The 22,955-nt window shown below is 53.8% G+C and overlaps 1 protein-coding gene across 5 annotated transcripts in view; it reads left to right on the top strand.

Moving 5' to 3' along the window:
• The window catches only part of AGAP3 (ArfGAP with GTPase domain, ankyrin repeat and PH domain 3), a 56,269-nt gene that overhangs the window by 3,985 nt on the left and 29,329 nt on the right, over window positions 1-22,955 (top strand). The gene's annotated exons all lie outside the window — the stretch shown is intronic.

Genomic DNA, 22,955 nt, shown 5'->3' with positions numbered 1-22,955 from the left:
GAACCCGCAACCCAGGCATGTGCTCTTGACTGGAATCGAACTCGGGACCCTTCAATCCCCAGACTGAGCTCTAGCCACTGAGCCAAACCCGGTTCAGGCCAGCTAGGGCCTATTTTAAAGCAGAGTTCCTTTGGGCATTCCAGAGGCAGGCTGGCTTGTTCTCACCCTCACCTTTGTCTTTCAGGCACTTTCTTCTGTAGGCTGGGGGCTTGGTAACATTCTAAATAAGGTTTTCCTGTTGGTTCAAGTCTAGGATGTGGCGGGGGGCAGAGGGGGCTGAGCTGGGGGCGGATGTGTTGGGGTGGGGGCTCAGTGAGGCTCAGCAGCCACACTCTTCCTGGCTGGCCTGCCTGGGGCTTTAGAGTTGGTTCCGTCTGTGTGTGTCCTGTGGCTAGATCCTGGCAGCAGCCCTATGATGCAGAGAGAATTGTATCCATTTTGGAGACAGGGAAGCTGTCTCCTGAGGTAATTGGGCAGCCCCCCCAACCTGGTGAAGATGCTCACCCAGGGGACTTGCTAAAGTGCAGATTTCTGGGGCTCCCTCCAAGGCGTCTGGGTGCATCTGCGTTTGGAACTTTCCTGGGCCATCCCAGTAATTAGCTGGTTTAGGGAATGAGTGCCTGGTGGGAGGCTGGTTGCTTATGTAGGACTTTGCACAAAAGAGTTCCAGGAATTCTGAAAAAGAGGATATCCGAGCGGGGTTAGTGGCCAGGGAGAGCCACACTTGTTCCAGATACATTTATTTAGCTCCGACTGCGTGGCCCAGTTGCACCTAGCTCCGTGGAAGGCAGGAAGGCAGGGGAAGGAAGGAGGGGCTCCGGCCGCTCCCTGGATCCCAGAGGTGAATGGATCAGCCTGCACGAGGTACCAGACAGGGGATTGGGAGTGGCAGGAATAAACCCAGATTTTTAAAAAATTAGGGCAAAAGTTAGATACTGGGGAAGATCCCTTTCCTTAAGGTTACAGGAGAGGGATGGAAAGACCCGTCCCAGCCTGACCTCAAGCAGCCAGGCGGACCCCTCCCCATTCAGTCCCATGGGGACCCCTCCCCATGCAGGGGAGGTGAAAGCATAGCGTGGTGTTCAAGAAGCAGCAGGCTGGGGCATTAAGTCCACGGGGACGGCAGGAGAACCCTGGTTCAGCGGTCTTAATGCTTTATCCTGTCTTATCCATTGACACCTTGCCATGTTTCAGGAGGCCATTTGAGATGGCACTTAATCCTGCAGGAGGCGGGCTGTCGCAGGAAGGTGCACTGGAGAGCACGCAGTCTCGGCCCCAGGTGCCGGGCCAGGGGGACCCGAGGGTGGGAGGGGCGGGGAGTTAGAAGCGGATGAGTGGGCTCCTCAGGTCCACACGGTGCTTTTGCCCTGTGAGCCCTCAGAACCACAGGAGGGAAGAAACGAAGATGCCCGTCCAGAAAGCGGGGCTAGCGGGGTGAGCCGAGGCCTGGAGAGGCAGGCAGCGCCCTGAGAGTTGGGTGTCGCTGTTTAGTGTCTCCTCAACACCCGCCTGCCTGGACCCTCTGCTTGTCCTCATTCTCGTTGTAATATGCAGTCACCCGAAATCAGTTTAACCAGATTGCATTCCTCCTGACCCTTGCTGCCTTCCACAGCGCAGGCCAGGGGCGTGGGGCCGGCCGCTGGAACGTGGGGCTGAGCACGAGGCTGTGGATGTGGGGAAGGGACGGGCCTGGGACACCTGCTTGGAGGATGGAGACACTGCTCTGTGCAGGACTGCACCAATTAGCACTCTTCTGCCTGCCTGCCTCCCTGCTGGAGGGTGTCATGAGGCCTTTGCAGCACTGCCCTCACTTTCTTTTCCCAGAGGCTCTTGTGAGGTGTGCAAGTATCACCCCCATTTGAAATGAGACAGCCTAGGACTTAGACAGGGGCAGCTCCCCCAGGCCACACACAGCGGCAGGACCAGGCGTCACCACCAGGGCGTCACCTGGTTTTCCAGCTCCTGTCTCACCTTTGCCCTTCAGGGAAGGACCAGTGAGCTTTTGGGGGGCCGTGCTGGACTCTCGTCAGCCCTGCTGGGGTGCCTCTCAGGGATGCTTTTGACCTGAATTTAACTTTTGGAAACGTTTAGACTATAATCTAAGGGCGATGTAGTTCTTTCCTGCTGTGTCTATCTTCTGATGTCTTTTTAAAAAAAAAAATAAAATTTTTATTTATTTCAGAGAGGAAGGGAGAGGGAGAGAGAGATAGAAACATCAGTGATGAGACAGGATCAATCATTGATCGGATGCCTCCTGCACACCACTACTGGGGATCGAGCCCGCAACCTGGGCATGTGCTCTTGATTGGAATCAAACCTGGGACCCTTCGGTCTGCAGGTCGACGCTCTATCCACTGAGCCAAACGGGCGAGGGCTGTCTTCTGATGTCTTGAGTCCCCAGCTGGATGGTGGCTCTCGGAGCTGCCTCTCCCCTATGTGGGCAGCCCGGATGTGGATAGGCTGCATAGTAGGTGCTTGGTCAAGAAACACTTGATAATATTTAAACATGGTTAAAGTGTAATATATGTTCAAACGACAAGAATAACTTTTTGTTGTAACAAATTCAAATGTGTAGGAAGTAGAAGAAATGTGTGTGGCCCATCTCCCCCCAGGCGTACCTACTTTGACTGTCTGACCTGCTCCCTTCCCGCCTGTTTCCCAGCCTACGAATACCTGCCGTCAGCTACTCTGGGATCGATGTGAGGCTATGGGCGTTTCACAGCAAAGGGGGGTGGGTTTGTGGGAAACACTCGGCCAGAGTCACAGGTTCACAAAAGGCCCCAGGTCCGTCCTCCCCTCTGGCAGCTCCCTGACGGGGAGTCAGGGTTCCGGGGTTCCCCGTCTGTTGTGCCGCTGACTGGCGGTGGGAACTTGGGCGAGACGCGCCAGCACACTTGCAGGCGTGCACACCCGCTCGGGCGGGTCTTCTTCTAGCAGCATTCGGGTTGCATCTGTGCAGATTACCGTGACCCTGCAGGGAGCAAATGAACTAGCTCGGTCTTGGCTCCCTGGCCTTGGCCCCACGGTCCAGGGGTGCAAGCCAATCACCGAGGGTTCTGGGTCTGGCTCCCGCGCTCAGCCTGGCTCTGGCACGCGCTGCCTGGGTACCTCAAGGAGCTGGTACTTGAAGAAGCCCGGTGCGGAGAGATGAGATCTCTTGCACCTCAGTTTCCTCTTGTGAGATGGAGGGTAATGCGAAACCTACCTGCAGGGTGTGCTCAGGTGTGAGGGGTTGTGCATGTAAGGCGCTCAGAGCAGGCACCCCGTGAATGCTCGTCATGTGCACGGCTGCGTGGAGCCCAGTGTACGGGTGTAAGTTCATTATACATCTCCCTGGACGGAGATCTTCGTTCACTTGTCCGGTTACTTCCTCTGGACAGATTCCGAAGAAGAAGGAAAGAGTGAGACTTCCGTGTGCGCACGTTTTTAGGGCCACACTACCCTCCCAGTCCCAGGAGCAGCGGTCCCCATTCCCCGGACCCCTGCTGCCACCTGATTGGTTAAAAAAAGGACAAAGTGATTTTCATTGTTGTTTTGGTCCTTTGTATTTTGTTTAATTCTGTTTATATTCTTTATTCATTTTGGTTTTTGTTGTTCCCTCTTTTTCTTATTATGTGTAATACAGTTTTAATCTCTTAGATTTTTCTCTGGCGTACGTTTCTTTTTGCTGGAGGTAGGCGCCATGTCGGGGCCCGCGGCGGCCAACCCCACACCCCATGGTCCCAGGAGAGGCCCCTGCTGCTCTGTGCCTGGTGACAGTGTGTATTTTTTTGTTTTTTTATTTCTTTTCAGTCCGCACCCCTCCTTGCCACCGCTGGTGTGCCTGCCCACAGCAGTTTCTCTTTTGCATTTAATTCGATGTTTCGATGCTTGCAGACCCGGAGCCCAAGCTCTGGAGTGGGACTGGAGCCAGTCACAGCCTCTGGTGTGTGCGTGTCTGTGTGGCGGAACCCGGGCTCCGTCTGCTCCTGGTGGGCGCTCCCAGCCCCTCCTCCTCCTGGTCTCTTCCTGGGAGGGACCCATGAGGATTTTGTTGTGTTAAATCATCTCTAAAGGAAGGCCCCAAAGCCTTGGGTAAGAAGCAGTGAAGGTTTGATGTCTTTGGTCACTCCAGAGCCCCCTCTGCTTGGTTATTGCTTCTAGACCAGTGAAGGCGAACCTTTTGAGCTCGGCGTGCCAGCATTTTGAAAAACCCTAACTTAACTCTGGTGCCGTGTCACATATGGAAATTTTTTTATATTTGCAACCATAGTAAAACAAAGACTTATATTTTTGATATTTATTTTATATATTTAAATGCCATTTAACAAAGAAAAATCAGCCAAAAAAATGAGTTCATAGGTTCGCCATCACTGTTCTAGACTGTTCCACGTTGGGTGCTGTGGTGGAACGGAGCCTGGGCATCATCCCTTCTCTGTCAGAGCCTGCACAGGCTACAGTTTCAGCTCTGGTGCTAGGCTGACTCGATTTGAACCCCAGACCTAACACTTGGTAGCTGTGTGACTTTGGGTGAGTTCCTTAACCTCTCTGTGTCTTCCCTTTCTTGTTGCTAAAATGAGGTTAACAAGCACTCACATCATGGTATAGGCCAGTGGTTGGCAAACTGTGGCCCCTTGAGTGTGGCTCTTCCACAAAATACCACGTGCAGACGCTCACATACAGTGCGATTGAAACTTCGTGGCCCACACTCAAGGGGCCAAAGAGCCTCATGTGGCTCGCGAGCCGCAGTTTGCCGACCACTGGATAGGCGGAAGAGTGAAGGAAGTTTAGGCATGTGAAGCTTTTAGACCAGCACCAGCCTCTAGGAAGTGCTCACGTGTGGCACCGCTGGTCCCCTATTCATAAACGAGCTGCCACGCTCCGCGCAGGGTGGTGAGCACTGAGTGAGGGCGCACGTGTGAGTATGCCTCGCTCGGCGCCCGGGGCCCGCAGCAGAAGCTCCCTGAAGGGTGCTTCCTGAACCCGAGCCACAACCTAGAGGGGCAGAGTTTGGGGTTGGCTGGCATAGCTCTGCAGGCCCCGGGGCAAGGGTGCCAGGCAGGGATCTGTCTGAGGTTCCAGCTGATGGACCTGGACCCTGGACCACAGCTTGTCGCGAGGTGTGTCACACAGCCACCCGGATTGCCTTCATTTGATGATTTGCCTGTCAATTAAAGTGTTTCCTCCAGCTCAGCACATACAGGGTGGGGCAGAAGTAGGTCCACAGTTGTTCATATGGAAAATAATACAATAGTTAACAAATAATAATACAAGATAAACTGTTTTATGTGCTCACAACTGTAAACCTACTTCTCCCTCACCCTATGAATCACGTGCAAATTTAAATGTCCAGGTGGCCATATTAAAAAAGTAAAAATGGTGAAATTGATTTTAATACTGTATTTTATTTAACCCATATACCTGGCATATTACCATTTCCACATGTAATCAATACAGACATTTTTGATGAGACATGTTACGTCTTTGTTCATACGAAAGTGTTCAAATTCCACTCTGGGTTTCACATCGTAGCCCCTCTCCATGGGACAGGCCGCATTTCACGTGCTCAGTAGCCACACGTGGCCACTGGCTGTGATACTGGAAAAACAGCTCTCGTTTTAGCCTGTAACAAAAGAATACCCGTTTGTTTAAAAGAGTGAACACAGGAGTAGTCACCTTTTGGACTCACCTTTCTAAAGTTTTGTATTTAAATTTTTAAAATAATGTACATATCACAGTGTGCTGCTATTTTTTTCATTCAGTCATTCAACAAACATTCATTTATTGAGGACCTGGTAAGGCCATGGTGATTGAGTGCAGACAGATCCACGGGAAACCGTTACTGAATTCACAGTAGCTTTTGTCACCGTGGATTTTCTTAAAACCTGGAAATATAACTACTGTTGTGAAGGGTCGGCCAGAAAACTCGTTAATGTCAGAGGGTTCCCATGCTCCAAGTTTGGGAATCACAGTTTATACCCTTTGCCCCGCTCTTGCAAGAAGATGAAGGAGAGTGCGTGTCTGGGGGCCCGTGTTGTGGGCCCCCCGTTAGTCAGTGTCTTGGTTACAATGGGTTGGCCACAGGCCTCCGTGTGGCTGGCTCGTGTCACTTCAGTTTGGCAGTTTCATCCCACGTGGCTGCTGCTGTCTTATTCATGTCCCCTCCCCTCTCCCAGCTGGAGGATAACCCTGAATTAGGGTGAGGGAAGAAAGGCCGCGACAGGTCCCTCCGCTCCTTCCGTCTGCTGCTGGGCTGGGCCAGCCCCGAGCCTGTGGGGAGACAGACTGTGTGACTAGCACAGTGGACTGGGCGGCGTTCTGTGTATCAGCTCTGCACACGGCTCAGAGGGAGTGCTGGCTTGTGAGGTGTGGACAGTTAGGGAGCAGGGTGCTGGATACACAGCCCAGACGCCACGCAGGCCAGAGAGGGTGGGCGTGGCCGGCTGAGGTCACTGTGGCAGCGGGGCCCAGAGTGGCCCCAGGTGTTTTGCATCCTGACGACCTCCTTCCAGAGGAGAGGTGGGCTGGAAGCCACCTTCCCCTCAGCCGTGACCTACGATGCTGCATGTCACCAGCAAATGCCACAATATTCCCCTCACCCCATCCTGGCATTTTAGGCAGGGGCTGTTTTTGTAATTTTGTTGTTGTTGTTTGCTGTGCTTTGGCCTTAGTTTATGCTAACTTATCCTATCCTATATAATAAAAGGCTAATATGCAAATAGACTGAACGGTGGGACGACACTCGTTGCTATGACACGCACTGACCACCAGGGGGCAGACACTCAATGCAGGAGCTGCCCCCTGTGGTCATTGCGTTCCCACAGGGAGAGTGCTGCTCAGCCAGAAGCTGGGTTCATGACTGATGAGCATAGCGGCAGTGGCGGGAACCTCTCCTGCCTCTGCAGCAGTGCTAAGGACCCCTGGGGGATGTCCGCCTGCCGGCTTAGGTCTGCTCCCTGGGGAGCAGGCCTAAGCCGGCAGGTGGACATCCTCCGAGGGGTCCCAGACTGCGAGAGGGTGCAGGCTGGGCTGAGGGATGCGCCTCCCCCCCACCGTCCCCCACCCACCAAGTGCACGAATGTCGTGCACTGGGCCTCTAGTCCTAATATATATAAAAACCCTGGGTTGTAACAACTGGTAACTACCGAGGCTCAACCAACCAGAAGTCAGTCTTGCAGTCAGCGCTGGTGGCAACCCAGCGCTGACTGCTTCCGCTGCAGGTGTGGTGCCCCAGCACTGACTGCTGAGGGGGCTGTGAATCAGGGCCAGAGAGAGGCCTGAAGAGAGAAGCAGGGACTAATCCATTGCCTCTGTGGCAGCTTTTGATCAGCACTTGCCTCTCTCTCTTTCTCTCCCAGTCTGGCCAGCAGCCGTGCCTCCATTGCTCTCCAAGCCTCTACCGGGGCTGCTGATCAGCCCTGCCTTTCTGATCAGGCCCTGTTGATAGGCCCAGAAACGCTGACTGGCATAGAAACCGACCAATCAGAACCAAATCTGGGTGAAGTGTGAGGAACCAATGGCTGCCTAGGAGGCGGAGTTTTTGATGCTGACTGGCATAGAAACTGACCAATCAGAACCAAATCTGGGTCAACTGTGAGGAGCCAATGGCTGCCTAGGAGGCAGAGCTTTTGATGCTGACTGGCATAGAAACTGACCAATCAGAACCAAATCTGGGTCAACTGTGAGGAGCCAATGGCTACCTAGGAGGTGGAGCTTTTGGTGCTGACTGGCATAGAAACCAACCAATCAGAACCAAATTGGCCAGCAGAGGAGGGCAGTTGGGGGCAAGATCAGGTCGGCAGGGGAGGGCAGTTAGGGGTGATCAGGCAGGCAGGCAGAGGCAGTTAGGGGCGATCAGGCAGGCAGGCAGGTGAGTGGTTAGGAGCCAGTGGTCCCAGATTGCGAGAGGGATGTCCGACTGCCAGTTTAGTGGGATCGGGCCTAAACCGGCAGTCAGACATCCCCCAAGGGGTCCCTGATTGGAGAGGGTGCAGGCTGGGCTGAGGGAACCCCCTTCTCCGTGCACGAATTTTGTGCACCGGGCCACTAGTATATTCATAAAATAGCAGGAAGTTTGTGAACAGACACATACCCTTGGAAAATGGCACAGATGGCAGCCCCTCAGCTAGCATCCCTGCTGGCCTCCTTGCCCTGTCTCAGCCTTCCCAGGGCTGAAGCCAGGACTCTCCCCACCTCCCTGCTCAGCGATGAGGGAGCTGTGGACCTGGCCAAGCAGGGGCATCCCCTAGTGTGACAGCAGTAAGTGCTGGCACCTTTTACAAACCCCCTTGTGTTAACTTTTGTCCAGGGAGCCCGCAGGGAGCCTAAGGATGGCCTGGTGGGCAGCCCTCTGCCTTGAGTGCAAGCATGTCAGACTCAAAGGCTGACACGGGCCAAATAAACAAGCTTTAAGTTTATGTGGGCTGCAAAAAAAAAAAAAAAGCTTCAATTTTCATAGAAATGTAGGTTTATTTCGATAGAGACATGCTGAATAAATGAGTAATTGTGCCCTAGCCGGTTTGGCTCAGTGGATAGAGCGTCGGCCTGAGGACCAAAGGGTCCCAGGTTCGATTCTGGCCAAGGGCACATGCCTGGGTTGCGGGCTCGATCCCCCCTAGTAGGGGATGTGCAGGAGGCAGCTAGTCAATGATTCTCTCTCACCATTGATGTTTCTATCCTCTCCCTTCCTCTCTGAAATCAATTAAAAAAAATATAAAAAAGTAAATAAATGAGTAATCGTTAACATAAAATATTAGACCATTTTAATAAAAGTTAATATTTTTTGTTTCGGTAAGGTTTATGTTGTTTCAAAAAAAAGAAATAAAGGCATTCTGAAGCTCAAAAAAAGGTTAATATTTTTTCTTGAACATTAACTTATTAGACATTGAATAACTGCACAAATTAATAAGCGTAACGCAAATTTATTTTTCTTGTTGTCCAAAAGCAAAATATTTTCTGTTGCTCACACCAAACAAGTCAGTAGAAGACTAATGACGTGGCAATCGGCTGCTAAAATATTCGCTGCTAGTATTAGAGGAGAGAAATGGTGCGTCTACACACACGTAAGGGAAATGAATGCAACACAATTATAGTAATCAGTCATTAGCAAAGGTTGTAGTTTGTTATTAATATTATATATAACAGGACATGTAAAAGTTAAGTCACGAAATTTTTATTAAAACGTTGTATTGGCTGGGCTGCAGAAATATTCGCTGTGGGCCATATGCGGCCCGGAGTTTGACATGCTTGCTTTAGTGTGCCCTTGGTGACATCTTGGATGGGATGTCCGGAGGCCCCTCCAGCCAACCCAGCGAAGACAGGTTGTCATCTTGTGGAGCTGTCGTTCCCCCGCAGCCTCGTCACTGCCACCCTGGACCTGTGTCATAGGCTCTCTCACCCCTTCCTGGGTCCCCATCCCCCTGTGGCTGTGGCATGTCTCCCCGATGGGCCGTGAGCCCCACAGCAGCCCCTCCAGGGGGTGTCCCTGCCCTAACCTGTGAGCTGTATCTAAACCTGGCTTGTCCAGCTCCAATGCCCACCTTTCTGGTTCAAGGACCTGGTGTGTGGGGCGCCCTCCTCCCCCAGCCTTCCTGGTCGGGTACCTCATGGGGCCAGCAGCAGAGGGTGCTCTTTCCCCGGCTGGCATTTGTCACGAGCTGCTGTCTGCTCCGCTCACTGCTTTCCCTTAGACCAGTGGTTCTCAACCTTCCTAATGCCGCGACCCTTTAATACAGTTCCTCACGTTGTGGTGACCCCCAACCATAAAATTATTTTCGTTGCTACTTCATAACTGTAATGTTGCTACTGTTATGAATCGTCATGTAAATATCTGATATACAGGATGTATTTTCATTGTTACACATTGAACATAATTAAAGCATAGTGATTAATCACAAAAACAATATGTAATTATATATGTGTTTTTCGATGGTCTTAGGCGACCCCTGTGAAAGGGTTGTTCGACCCCCAAAGGGGTCGCGACCCACAGGTTGAGAACCGCTGCCTTAGACACTGAGCCCCGAGCCCAGTACCAGCCTGGCAGGTAACGCTTGACAACGACCAAGGAGCCTCTCTGCTCTGTGCCCAGCCCAGGAGCCCTGCTGGGCACTGGAGGTCACTGCGGGAGCCTCCCTGCCCAGGTCACACGGCTCTGTCTGCTCCAGGGCCACACTGCTGCCCAGCGTCCCCGCCCAGCCGGTGGGCCCCGCTGGCCTTGGGAACAGGGGCAGGTGGGCTTGGGTCTGAGAGAGGAGCCTCGGGTCCCTGCCAGAACGGGCCTGCGCAGGTGCTCGTGGGCCGGCAGGGGCACCATTCAGGGTGAGGACAGGTGCTCCTTGTGAGCCCGTGTCTCCCCTCTGGCAGGAGGTGGAGAGGTGCCTCCGCTTGAGTCCCTGGGACAGGCTGGCTCTCTGGCCCGGGCCCAGCTGCTGGCTCTGGGAGAGCGTCAAGTCCCTGTCCTCCCTGGGATTCCCATTCCGCCTCGAGGTCAGAGCTGAGTCAGGCCGGGCCATCACTGAACACACGGGCTCCTGCTTTTTGGCTCAGGCTCCTGACAGGCCAGCTGGCTAAGGCTGTGAAAATACTACCTGCCCAGTGAGCAGGCTTCCCCGGGGCGGGGAGTGGCCTTCCCTCTGCCGGGGCCCAGCGAGGTGGACATGGGCGAGTGGCCAGTTACTGGCCGGGAGGCAGTTGTGAACTGGCCCGCTACTGGGGTGGAACTGCAGGTGACGGTGGGTGTGAGGCCCGAGTGAGCCTTCCCACCCCTGGGGGACGGGAGCCGGTCCCTCAGTGAGGTGCCCTCTGTGTGGGGTGGGGAGGGACACTGAAGTGCAGGTTGGGGGCACCAACGGCACAGATAGAGACCCTGACCCCATCCAAACAGCTGAACATAGGCCCTCCGCGGGGCGGGGGGCAGCTGGGGGCCGTCCCCGGAGTGTGGTGTCTCCTTTCCTTGCGATGTGAGAGGGACACGCTGAGATTTTCCTCTTGGTGGTAAAAGAAAAGCTGTCCTCGGGAATGAGGGCCCGGGGCACCCCAGCCCTCTGGTCTTGAAAGCGAGGGTGGACTGGGGGTGGTCCAGGTAGAGGGAGCAGGTAAGTAGGGTACGGGTGAGGCCCTCCTTATTTCCGATCCGGGGGCAGTGGTCACAACCGGGCTGCTTCAGCTGCCATAAGCCTTTCCTTGCCAGGTTGCCCCCAAAACTTGATCCACAGTAAAATTGATTATTTGCTACCAGGGGGTAAAAGTCACACGCTGCCCGAGGCAGCCGAGGGCCCAGAAGTGCGGCCTTTCTCTGAGCTGGAGACCTGGGGCTGGATTGAGTTGAGTTGACACCAAAGAAACAATGTGTTTACCGACTGGGCATGTCCGCAGCCGGGACCGTGGTCTGGGCCTTACGCAGTGACTCGGGTTGGCTGGCCCTGTGAGTGAGCGCGCGGCTGCTTTAATGGGCACCCGAGACAGTTGTACTGGAGTCAGGATTTCATTATGGAAATGGCTGGCATAGTGTGTTTTTAAACTTTTCAAATGTGCCTCTCTACACTCTAGTACTTGATGTTTGTGCTGCAAATGTCACACAAGATTGACAGCTCTAGCGGGTGACGGAGCTGCAGGTTCTGAGCTGGGGTGGGGGCAGGATCGTCGGTAAGAACGGCAGTGAAAGAGGAGCTTCCTGTGGGTGCTCCGTGTGTGCCGGGCGCTGCCCTGTGTCCTGCGTGCCCGCTTGTCGCTCCCTGCAGGGGACACGTTACCCCATTTTTCAGATGAGGAAGCTGAGGTGCGGAGATGTAAAGGAGTTGTCCAAGGTTGCTTGCTAGTAATAGCCGAGGCAGCACCTGAACCCAGTAAGTTTGGCCTCAGAGCCCGTGTTCTGAGCTGGCATGCACTGTGGTAACACGAAAAAGAGAAACAATTTAAAATTCAGGAGGAAATTAGAAGAATATTGTGTCATCTTCAGAGAAGAGGGATCCTTTTAAGCCAGACAGGAAGCCCAGAATATATAGAGGAAAAGACTGACAGGTTTCCCCTCCAGCTTTTTATTTAAAAAAATGACCTCCTTGAAATTTGTTAACATTTTATTCGGTTTGTGCGAGTGCTCCCTCTCTCTCTCTCTTTCTCTCTCTCTCTCTCTCTCTCTCTCACACACACACACACACACACACACTCACTTTTTGGTGGTGGTCACAGTCAGCACCTGTATTATTTCCCTGCTAAGCACTTCAGGAGGCATTTCCTAAGAACCAGACACCTTCCACACAACATAGTACCAGCATCAAACCTAAGCCTGGGACAGGAATCCTCTCACATCAGTAGTCGCTCATCATCCGTAACCAGATTTCCTCAGTTTGCCCCCAGATGCCTTATATCACGTTTTTGCTTTTCCCCGTCAGAACGGGTCAGGATGGAACAGGCCCATCACGCTGTTCCCTTCACACAGACGGGCGAGGCGTCCGAGCCAGATTTCTTGCAGGCAGTGCTCCGCCCGGCACGGGCCGCTGCTGCTGCTGCCTGGTGGTGGTAACTTGTCCCTCCATCCCCGGTGCCAGTGCCACAGTGACTGGAGGTGAGGTCTAGGGGCTCATGGGTACCTCCTGCCGAGTCACCTCAGGCCCTGCTGTCGGTGATGTTGAGACAACTAAGACCTCCCAGTCTCGCGGTAAAGCCACTCACACATTTTTTGGTTTCCCAGTGCATGTGAAAGTTATGTTTACACGATACTGTCGTTAGTCTTTATTTATTTATTTATTTATTTATTTATTTATTTATTTATTTTATTGCTCTGAAGTTTTGCATATGTCTCCTTCCCCCCCCCCATTGACCCTCCCCACCCCAGAGGGCAAGCCCCCACCGCCCCAGAGTCTGTGCCCATTGGTTATGCTAATATGCATGCATACAAGTCCTTTCTCTACCTTCCCCCGTCCCGCCCCCCCATTTGTCTCTGGATCTATTTTTGATCATCAGTTTATGTTGGTCATTAGATATTCCACACGTGAGTGAGATGTCGTTGGTCTTTGAAATGTGCAGTGGTATTATGTCTAAAAATATATACTTACCTTAATTAAAAATACTTTATTGCTAAAACATGTCAGCCATCACTTGAGCCCTCAGCAAGTGGTGAGCTTTTTACTGGTGCCCGAGAGGGTCTTGCCTCAATGTTGATGGAAACGCAGTGTCTGCAAAGTGCAGTGAAACGAGGTTGACCACTGACACAAGCACATTTCTTTTCATGTGTTGATTTCCCATTAATTGTATTTCCATCAGGGTTTTCACAGGCTTTTATCATTCAGGGCTTTTTATTTTTATGTAGTTGAATCTGTTGATCCTCTCTCTCCTGTTCTGTAACTCCAGCGAGCCTTGTTGCATCTGCTTGGTCCTTCCCACAGCCCCACAGCCCCCTCTCTGGTTCATTGCGTGGCCACCCTCCCTGCATGGTGCCAGTGCAGCACGGCCTTTGGGCAGGTGGGGGTGAGGAGGGCGCACAGGAGCACGGGTGAAGGTGGGAAGACAGCCCCAGGAGACCTGTCTGCGAGGTGCTTTGCAGACAGTTACCAGGTTGCCAGGGTCCCCGCCACCTCTGTCACTGGCCCGCTGTGCCTGGCATCCCTGAGCTGGCTGCACACAGACCAGGACCATCGCCTTGCTCGTCAGGGAGGGGTCCTGCCAGGGGCCTCCTGGTCTGCTGACTCTGACCTTGAAAGTTCCCAGAGGGCAGTGGCTCTAGATGGCCTAAGACCTCTGCCGGGAGCCGGTCCATGGACCGGCTCCCGGCAGACCTCCTGGCCTTTCTCATCTCGAAGCTGAAGGCCCAGCCACCCAGCCAGGGGAAGGCCACTGTCAGTCACAGAGCTCCTTCCCTCATGCTCTCCTGTGGGCCCCCGCGTGGTCACTGGCCTGAGAGCTGGTGGGCTGGCCCGGGCTGCAGTCATCGGGCTGAAGGCAGATGACAGTAGACTTAACATCGAAGTCTAACCCCAGTCACCAGATGCCTGAAGTGCTGATCCGATCGTCAGTGGCTCTGCTGCAGGAGAACCTGTGGGCCGAACGCACGTGGTTTTGTTGGCAGGAAATTGTGCAGGTGAACTGGCCGCATCTGGGGTTGCTCCTGCCCCACCCCAGTTCTATGCATCTCCTGTTCAGGAGGGTGGTCTGACCTACCCACGCTTCCCCTCCCCGACTAGTGGGCCTGCCCTGGGTCCTCTGTGGCTCTGTCTACGTGGCATGAACCCATCTGCCCCTCGATAGGTCCCCTTTTATTGTCAGAGGTAGTTACCCGAGGCAGCTTTCTCCTTTGTAAGTGGCCACGGGTCCCTGGGAGAGTAGCCCAGCTTGTATTAGCCCCTTGCACTGATCCAGGGCTGGGAGAGTGGGGGTGGGGCAGGAGTTCGTTTGGAAGGTGGGTGAAGAGGAACCTTGGGGAGGGTTTTTGAAAGGAGGGCCCCCGCTAGGAACGCCATCTGGGCTGCCCCGATGTGGGTACCAGGGCAGGAGGAAAGGAAGATAGGAGGGGGAGGATGGCAGTAAGATGAAATTCAGGCTGAAGTCGGCCCTGTGTCAGCACAGATGTCACCAGGCCAGGGAGGCCCAAAGGCTAGGGGCCAGCCAGATAGCCTGGGTTGGAATTCCACTTACTGGAGACCTTGGGCAAGTTACTTGGTGTCTGTGCCTCAGTTTCCTCATCTGAAAAATGGGTTATTGTGAGTGCTCAGTGGGTCATTGTGTGTAAATGCCCAGAGTGGGGCCTCTCATCTATACTAACAATAGAGGAATATGCAAATTGTCCAGGACACCGGCACAGTAACAGTAACGAGGGAACAGCAGGCTGCATGGGGCGACTAGGCTGGCAGGGGGGTTAGTGAGGGGCGACCAAAAGACTGAACAGCAGGCTGTGTGGGGCGACCAGGCTGGCGGGAGGGGGGGGGGTGCAGTTGGGGGCAACCAGGCTGGCAGGGGAGACAGTAAGGGGCAACCAGGCCAGTGGGAGGGGGGCAGTTTGGGGTGACCAGGCTGGCAGGGGGAGGGGGCAGTTGAGGGCGACCAGGCTGGCGGGAGGGGGACAGTTGGGGGTGACCAGGCAGGCAGGTGAGCAGTTAGGAGCCAGCGGTCCTGGATTGTGAGAGGGATGTCTGACTCCCGGTTTAGGCCCTGTGGGATTGGGCCTAAACCAGCAGTAGGACATCCCCCGAGGGGTCCCGGATTGGAGAGGGTGCAGGCTGGGCTGAGGGGACCCCCCGGCCCCGTGCATGAATTTCGTGCACCGGGCCTCTCGTGTTCAATAACTGGCTATTCCTTCCCAGGCACCAGCAGTGTCCCACGTGGCTGCTGCCTTGGTTCTATGGGGCACCGGAGGCGGCCCTGCTGCCCTTGGGGCTACAGAGGTGGGCTCTGAGCTGCCAGGGCAGGTGTCTGTCATCCTGCTTGTGCCCAGGAGCCCCAGACAGGTGAGGGCAGATGATAGCTTCTATAGCAGAGACCAGATGAGCTGGGATGTTGAGAGGATACTGGCAGGTTTGAGAGATCCCCTCTCCCCGGGGGCATTGTGGGGATAGCAGGCATGAGCCAGGGTAGGCGGAGAATCACCACTGAGCTGGCAGAGGTAGAGGAGGCAGCCTCCATGTCCAGATCCTGCTGGTGTCAACCTGAGCCCTGCCCTGGGGCTTCCCGGGCTCCCGGGCCTGGGCCTGTGTGCTGGATGCTGGGGCCAGTGGGTGGGCTTGGGCTCAGTATAGGCCCCTCCCCCTGGCGAAGTTCCTGTCCTGCTTTTAAAATCTGTAATGTGAATTCAGACACTTTTTTTATTTTATTTTTTTATTTTATTTTATTTTATTTTATTTTTTTATTTTTCGCTTCAAGTATTACAAAGGGTATTACATAAGTGTCCTTTTTTCCCCCCCGCCCTTGACAAACCCCTACCCTCCCTTACCCCCCAGTGTCTTATGTCCATTAGTTATGCTTATATGCATGCATACAAGTCCTTCGGTTGATCTCTTACTCCCCTCCCTCCTGCCCCCCAACTCTCTCTGGCCTTCCCACTGCAGTTTGACAATCAGTTTGAGGCAGCTCTGCCTCTGTATCTATTATTGTTCAAAAGTTTGTAATGGTCTTTATTATCCATGAATGAGTGAGATCATGTGGTATTTTTCCTTCATTGACTGGCTTGTTTCACTTAGCATAATGCTCTCCAGTTCCATCCATGATGTTGCAAATGGTAGGAGTTCCTTCTTTTTAACAGCAGCATAGTATTCCATCGTGTAGATGTACCACAGTTTTCTAATCCATTCATCTACTGATGGGCACTTAGGCTGTTTCCAGATCTTAGCTATGGTGAATTGTGCTGCTATGAACATCTGGGTGCATATATCCTTTCTGATTGGTGTTTCTGGTTTCTTGGGATATATTCCTAGAAGTGGGATCACAGGGTCAAATGGGAGTTCCATTTCCAATTTTTTGAGGAACCTCCATACTGCCTTCCATAGTGGCTGCACCAGTCTGCATTCCCACCAGCAGTGCACAAGTGTTCCTTTTTCTCCACATCCTCTCCAGCACTTGTCGTTTGTTGATTTGTTGATGATGGCCATTCTGACAGGTGTGAGATGGTACCTCATTGTTGTTTTGATTTGCATCTCTCGGATGATTAGTGACTTTGAGCATGTTTTCATATGTCTCTTGGCTTTCTGAAAGTCCTCTTTTGAAAGGTGTCTATTTAGATCCTTTGCCCATTTTTTGATTGGATTGTTTATCTTCTTTTTGTTAAGTTGTATGAGTTCCCTATAAATTTTGGAGATTAAGCCCTTATCAGATATGACGTTGGTAAATATGTTTTCCCACGAGGTGGGTTTTCTTGTTGTTTTGTTGATGGTTTCTTTTGCTGTGCAGAAGCTTTTTATTTTGATGTAGTCCCGAATTCAGACACTTTTAAACGTTTGTCCATTAGACTCTCAAACCACCTGCCTTTGTTATTTTTTTGTTGTTGTGTACACTGACCCTCCATCCCCTTTACTTGTGCATTTGAGGGCTGAGGTGGTGGAGTCCGGCTGGGGCGGGGAGGGCGTAGTACCTGGCAGCAGCTTCGTTTCTGCAGCTCCTCCATCTAGGAGCAAACTTAGTGCAATTATCTGAACACTCCATTGCATCTTCCCTTGATTCAAATACTTTACTTTTGTGAAAATAGGATGAAAGTAGACGAGAGAGCTGATACCGCTGAGGGACGGTGATCTCATCACTGAATGTGCTTCAGAAGCCTGTGAGGCTGGAAGCAGCGGGTTCTTAGCTCATGGGACATAGCTGGGCCGTTTAAAAATATGAAATGCAGGAACCGTGTCCGGACTGGGATGCAGGCAGAGTGACATTAGGGAGCGCCCACCCTCTTACACTGAGTCTCGTCTCCCTCCATCAGGCGACTGTGCAGTCTCCCCGCACTAGCTCCCTTTCCTTTGGGCTTTTTGGGCTTTTTGGTGAAGGGCCCACGGTCCTCAGACGGCCCCGGGGATATTTTCCTGGGCTGGGCAGGAAGCAGCATGTCCGGGATCCCGCTCAGGGTGTTAGAATGTGGGTCAAGGTCAGGAGGCCGGTGGGGCTGCACAGAGGGAGGGACTGAGTCTTCGGGGGCCGGTCTTGTTGGGTCTTGTCCAGAGTTTGTGGACAGAAAGGAAAGGGAAGAGACTATCGCTAAGTAGCTAGTTTGGGGCTCGAAGGCCATTTCCGGGCTGGGATGACGTTGCTTCCCAGCGGACAGTGTTGGTTTCCTCCCTTTGTCCACCCCAACCTGGCCCCTTTGATGCCCTCAGCTCTCTCTACCTTGGGGTGGGGTGGGGTGGGGTGGGGTGGGGTGGGGGTGACACTGCCGCTGGGGAGCTCTCTGACACGGAGTTGGGAGACAGGGCAGAATTCCCCAGCCCCTCTGAGCAGCCCCGGGGGATGATCTGGGCTGGGCTGGGCTGGGGGGCTGGTTTCTGTGCAGTCATCCCTGCTGGGCCCCCTGGAGCCGCCACCTTCTTCTTCTTTTTGTTTGTTTTGTTAACGCTTATCCAAGGATATTTTTCCACTGATTTTTAGGGAGAGTAGAAGAGGGAGGGAAAGACCGAGAGAAACATCGATGTGAGAGAAACACATAGATTGGTTGCCTCCTGCACGAGCCCTGACCAGGGCCCCGGCCAGGGAGGAGCCTGCAACCAAGGTATGTGCCTTTGACTGGAATCAAACCCAGGACCCTTTGGTTCGAAGGCTGATGCTCCATCCACTGAGCCGAACCGGTTAGGGCTGGAGCCACCGTCTTGAGTCTAACAGCTTCTGTGTTTCCTGGGGCTGCAGGAACGGCAGCCCCACGTATGGGGGCAGGGTAGTGGGGGGTGTTTTCTTTAAACAACAGGAATTGATTCTCTCACACCTGGAGGCGGGAAGTCTGAAGTCCAGGTGTTGGCAGGGCTGAGCTCCCTCTGATGGCTGAGGAGGATCTATCTGTTCCAGCCTCTCTCCTTGGCTTGTAGATGGCTCCCTTCCCTCTGTGCATGACTGTTTCTATGTCCACATTTCCACGTACCAGTCACATGTGATTAGGAGTCCACCCTACTCAGTGTGACCTCATCTTAGCGAGTTACATTCGCACCCTTGCTATTGCCAGTTAAGGCCTCAGTCTAAGCCCTGGCCAGCTTGGCTCAGTGGATAGAGCGTCAGCCTGCGGATTGAAGGGTCCCAGGTTCGATTCCGGCCAAGGGCACATGCCTGGGCTGCAGGCTCGATCCCCAGTGGGGGGCGTGCAGGAGGCAGCCAATCAATTATTCTCTCTCATCATTGATGTTTCTATCTCTCCCTCCTCCTTCCTCTCTGAAATCAATAAAGAAATGTATGTTAAAAAAAAAAAAAAAAGGCCTCAGTCTAAGGCCCGGGGGTTAGGACTTCACAGTATGAATCTGCTTTTTCCAGCCCATATTGGTTTTCCTTACATACTCGGAGAATGACATGACCCACTTAGGCCCGGGGACTCTGAGGTCCAACTCTCCAGTCCAGGGGTCCTCAAACTTTTAAAACAGGGGGCCAGTTCACTGTCCCTCAGACCGTTGGAGGGCCGGACTATAGTTTAAAAAAAAACTATGAACAAATTCCTGTGCACACTGCACATATCTTATTTTGAAATAAAAAAACAAAACGGGAACAAATACAATATTTGTATTTGCATGTGGCCCGCGGGCCGTAGTTTGAGGACCCCTGCTCCAGTCCCTTGGGGAAGCGATGGAGGGACCAGTAGCCCAAAGGCCCAGCAGACATGGAGCTGCTGAGGTGTCCCCCTCACTGTCTGCCTGGAAGAGGGCTGGCGCTGGTGTGAATGAGTGAGGCTCCTTGGTTGGATCACCTGCTGTGAGCCAGGTTCCGAACGGGCAGGGTGGATGATCCCTGATTTACAGACTGGCCGCCGAGACCCAGTGAGGTGACTGCACATGGATCAGCACAGAGGCTGAATTTGAACCCAGTGCCCTCAGCTCCTGAGTATGTGAGTGTCTTGCCAGTGCACTGCCACCCTGTTGACGTGGGGTCTGTGTGAACTATTTTGCCTGTAGTTTATTGCCTCAAAAGACTGTACCAGCCCTGACTGGTTTGGCTCAGTGGATGGAGAGCGTCGGCCTGCAGACTGAAGGGTCCCGGGTTCGATTCTGGTCGGGGGCATGTACCTTGGTTGCAGGCACATACCCAGTAGGGAGTGTGCGGGAGGCAGCTGATCGATGTTTCTCTCCCATCAGTGTTTCTAACTCTCTGTCCCTCTCCCTTCCTCTCTGTAAAAAATCAATAAAATGAATTAAAAAAAAAAAAAAAGACTACCAATCAGGGGCCATCTCTCCCAAGCCTGCCTCTCTGCAAGGAGAACAAAGGCCTGGTGCACAGTTCATGCTCAGTGGAGACATTCATTCACTCACTCACTCACTCACTGGGAGTCAGGAAGCCCAGCTGAGTGCAGGGGTGGGTGGGGTGTTAAACACACCAGGAAAGTGCCTGGGAGTAATGCTTATTAGGTGGCCATGGTGATGGGAGTGGCTGGGCACCCAGCTGCTGAGGGAAGGGGATCCGGGTGAGCTGGGTGAGCTGATGCACCAGCAAGTGCAGAGGCCCTGTGTCCGGGGCGCTGGCTGACGCAGGTGGGAGGGGGCGCGTGCCAGGAGGTGAGGTCAAAGAGGCACATGGACTTTGGATGGTAAGGAACTTGTGATTCTGCACCAAGTGGAAAGCCCCTGAGGGGCAGTGCCCGGGTCACTTCTGGATTGGCAGTGGGGCCCTGGGCTGGGAGGTGGCGGCTTGCCTTGGCCGGGTAGAGGAGGTGGTGAGAAGTGGACTTGAGGAGGTAGAGCCAAAAGGACGGACCTCGGGTTGGATGTGGGGCGTGGTGAGGAGGAGGGAACGGAGAACATGGGTAAACGGTTTGGGGGGAGAATGTGGAGGTTCCTTGCTGCTGCTGCTGCTGCTGCTGCTGCATCTGCATCGAACTGTCTTGGTGGACAGCCCCTGACACTTGTAAAGACTCAAGAATCCTGCAGGCCTCCAGCGTGAGTGCTGGCTTGTTGGGGAGGCTTTGAGCAAACAGGGACCAAGGGGGAAGCCTCGAGCCTCCTCTCCCTTTTCCAGTCCTGGACTGGAGACCTGCATATGGCGGCTGCTGTGGTCACCTGCACTGGCCGCCAGGGCTGCAGGAAGAGGTTTTGCTGCCACCTTGTGGACAAGGGGAACCTGTGTGACGTTGAGGGATATTGGGTGACGCTGGGGCTGGTAGCTCTGGGATCATCTGGGCTGCAGGGAGAAGCTGAAGATTTTCCCTGAGCCACCCACACGCACCTGGTGTCAGCAGGCAGCTGGCCCATCCCACCTCTGAGGAGGCCAGCCACAGCTCCCTGTGGGCCGCGTGGCCTCAGCTGGGCATACCTCAGCTTATCAGCAGATCACTGGCAAATATTTGAGTGGAGACTCAAGTAGGTGCAGGTTCTGTGGGATTCCTGAGCCCGAGGCCGCCCTTTGCCCTGCTCAGGACCAGTGTTCTGTGTCCGCAGCGCCTGGAAGTCAGGCCTTCACTGGGTCCTTCTCTTCACCTTAGCTCCGCTGACGCGGTCAGTAGTATATTCCTGCTGCCCCCAGACACGCAGAGCAAGGTGACTGAGGCCCAGCAGCACGCTGCATGTGTGCATAGACTCAGCATCTTCTGATTTGCAGGCCCTCGGACCAGAGGGGCCGTGCAGTGCTCAGCTTCTGCACGCTTGGCTCTCAGGGCTGCGTGCCCATCTCACCCGGAATGCTCACTGCAGGCATCATGAGGCATTGCCTCTTCCATTCCCCCAGAAACTGCCATGGTGACCCTCACCCCCCAGCGACAGGTTTAACTTTGTGTTTCTGATGACCGACAGATAGCTGACCTGAGGGCTATTGTACGGATTTTCTGTCGTGTCTGCAAGGTTGCAGCTGGGAGCTTTGGGTGCTGCACTCGTGTCCTTCAGGCTTGTTGAGCAGAACTGTTTACCACTTCTCTTTGGAGCAGAATCTTGTCAGACAGAACAGAGACCTCGTCCCTGGTGGGGCCGATGCCCGCGAAGAGCTGTGTGCCTGCCCTGTTCTCCTCTCTGGGGTCTCCATGTCCTTGGGCTCTAAGTGTAGGCAGGTGCCCTCTCTCACTTCTGCCCGTCAGGAACGGGTTCTGGGAAAGGGCTGGGAAGGAGGCAGCCCGTTGACGAGGAAGCTGTTTGGTTTGGGAAGTCAACATTTTGCCGGGGCTGATCATACAGGTGCAGGGGGAGCCAGCGCTGGTGTGTCCTCTGAGAATAGGAGATGTCCTTCCATGTCTGGTACTGGGCACTGCTGCCCAACCTCCCTGTGCCAGTGTGCCAGTGTGCATGTAGCTGGCGGGGGTGGGGGGGCTTTTCCCCTCCAATCCCATCCTGCTACTCCCAGCAAGAGCCAGTGGATTCTAAAGCAGCCCATCCCCTCTGGGTATCTTGTTCCCTCTCCCTCAGTCCCCAGATGGCCCCCAGACCGCTGTCCTCTGTGTGCATTTTCATTGGCTTGGGGGAAGGGTTCGAGATGAGCACCTTATTCTTTGGGGGAGGGGCAATTCTGTGTGTGTGAGAGAGAGAGGTGTGCAGATAGGGAAGTTGGAAGTCGAGTGTGGGAATTTTAAACTTGGAAATGTGAGTCAGGATTCTTGGGTCATGTTCTGGTCTCCATGCCTGAAGGATCCTAGAAAAGGCCCTTCAGCGGAACCATCTATTATGTGGAGACTATGCACCCCGAGAGGACAAAGCCAGCCTCATCACTGTTAATGACTAGTCCCAAGAGAACACAACTTCACCCCAGGCCTCTCCGGGCAATCCAGTCCGGGACTTGGGAATTCCCAGCCCCTTTCTGCCCCAGCACCTTAGGATGGAGAGGCCCTGCCTTCCTCAGGCATTCACCCCCCTCCAGCCCCCTCTGGAATGTGGCACTTTATCTTGTACTTTGCTTCTGACGAGGACCCTGGTTCTAAAGCTAAGAGGCAAGTTGGGAGTTGGGTTGGACTGGGGGGTGGAGGAAACCAGGGAGCATTACCTCTTTAAAGGAAAAGAGCTCCTCACCTTCGCCACTTCCAAAACTGGTTTCTCCTGATCTGCCCGGGGTCCTGTGGATTTGGTAAACTGGCTGCTGGCTCCTCTCCAGGGCGCTGGAGAAGGACTGGGAGAGCTCCGTGTTTAATGAGTGTCTGGTGCAGCCCACACTGCACAGTCCAAGGGCTTGGAGAGAGCGTGTCCACGCTGCAGGCCAGCTCCTCACCTCTGCTCAGCCAGCCAACCTCTGGGCACCTCTGACAGGAGGCGAGGCCCGGGGGCTGCAGACCAGAGTTCAGGAACCCGTAAGTTGAGTTTTCCTTGTCCAGAACTGTATGGTCCAAGTCCACAGGTCACCGTTGGGTTTTCCACTGCCCTTAGGCAGGACGACACAAGCCAGTCCCGACGATGTCAGTCACCGAGGAGGAA

Source organism: Myotis yumanensis, unplaced genomic scaffold (genome assembly GCF_028538775.1).
Source record: "Myotis yumanensis isolate MYYU_CA2020_CCGP unplaced genomic scaffold, mMyoYum1.0.hap1 SCAF_9, whole genome shotgun sequence".
NCBI lineage: Eukaryota > Metazoa > Chordata > Mammalia > Chiroptera > Vespertilionidae > Myotis > Myotis yumanensis.
This window is presented reverse-complemented; position numbering and strand designations above follow the sequence as displayed.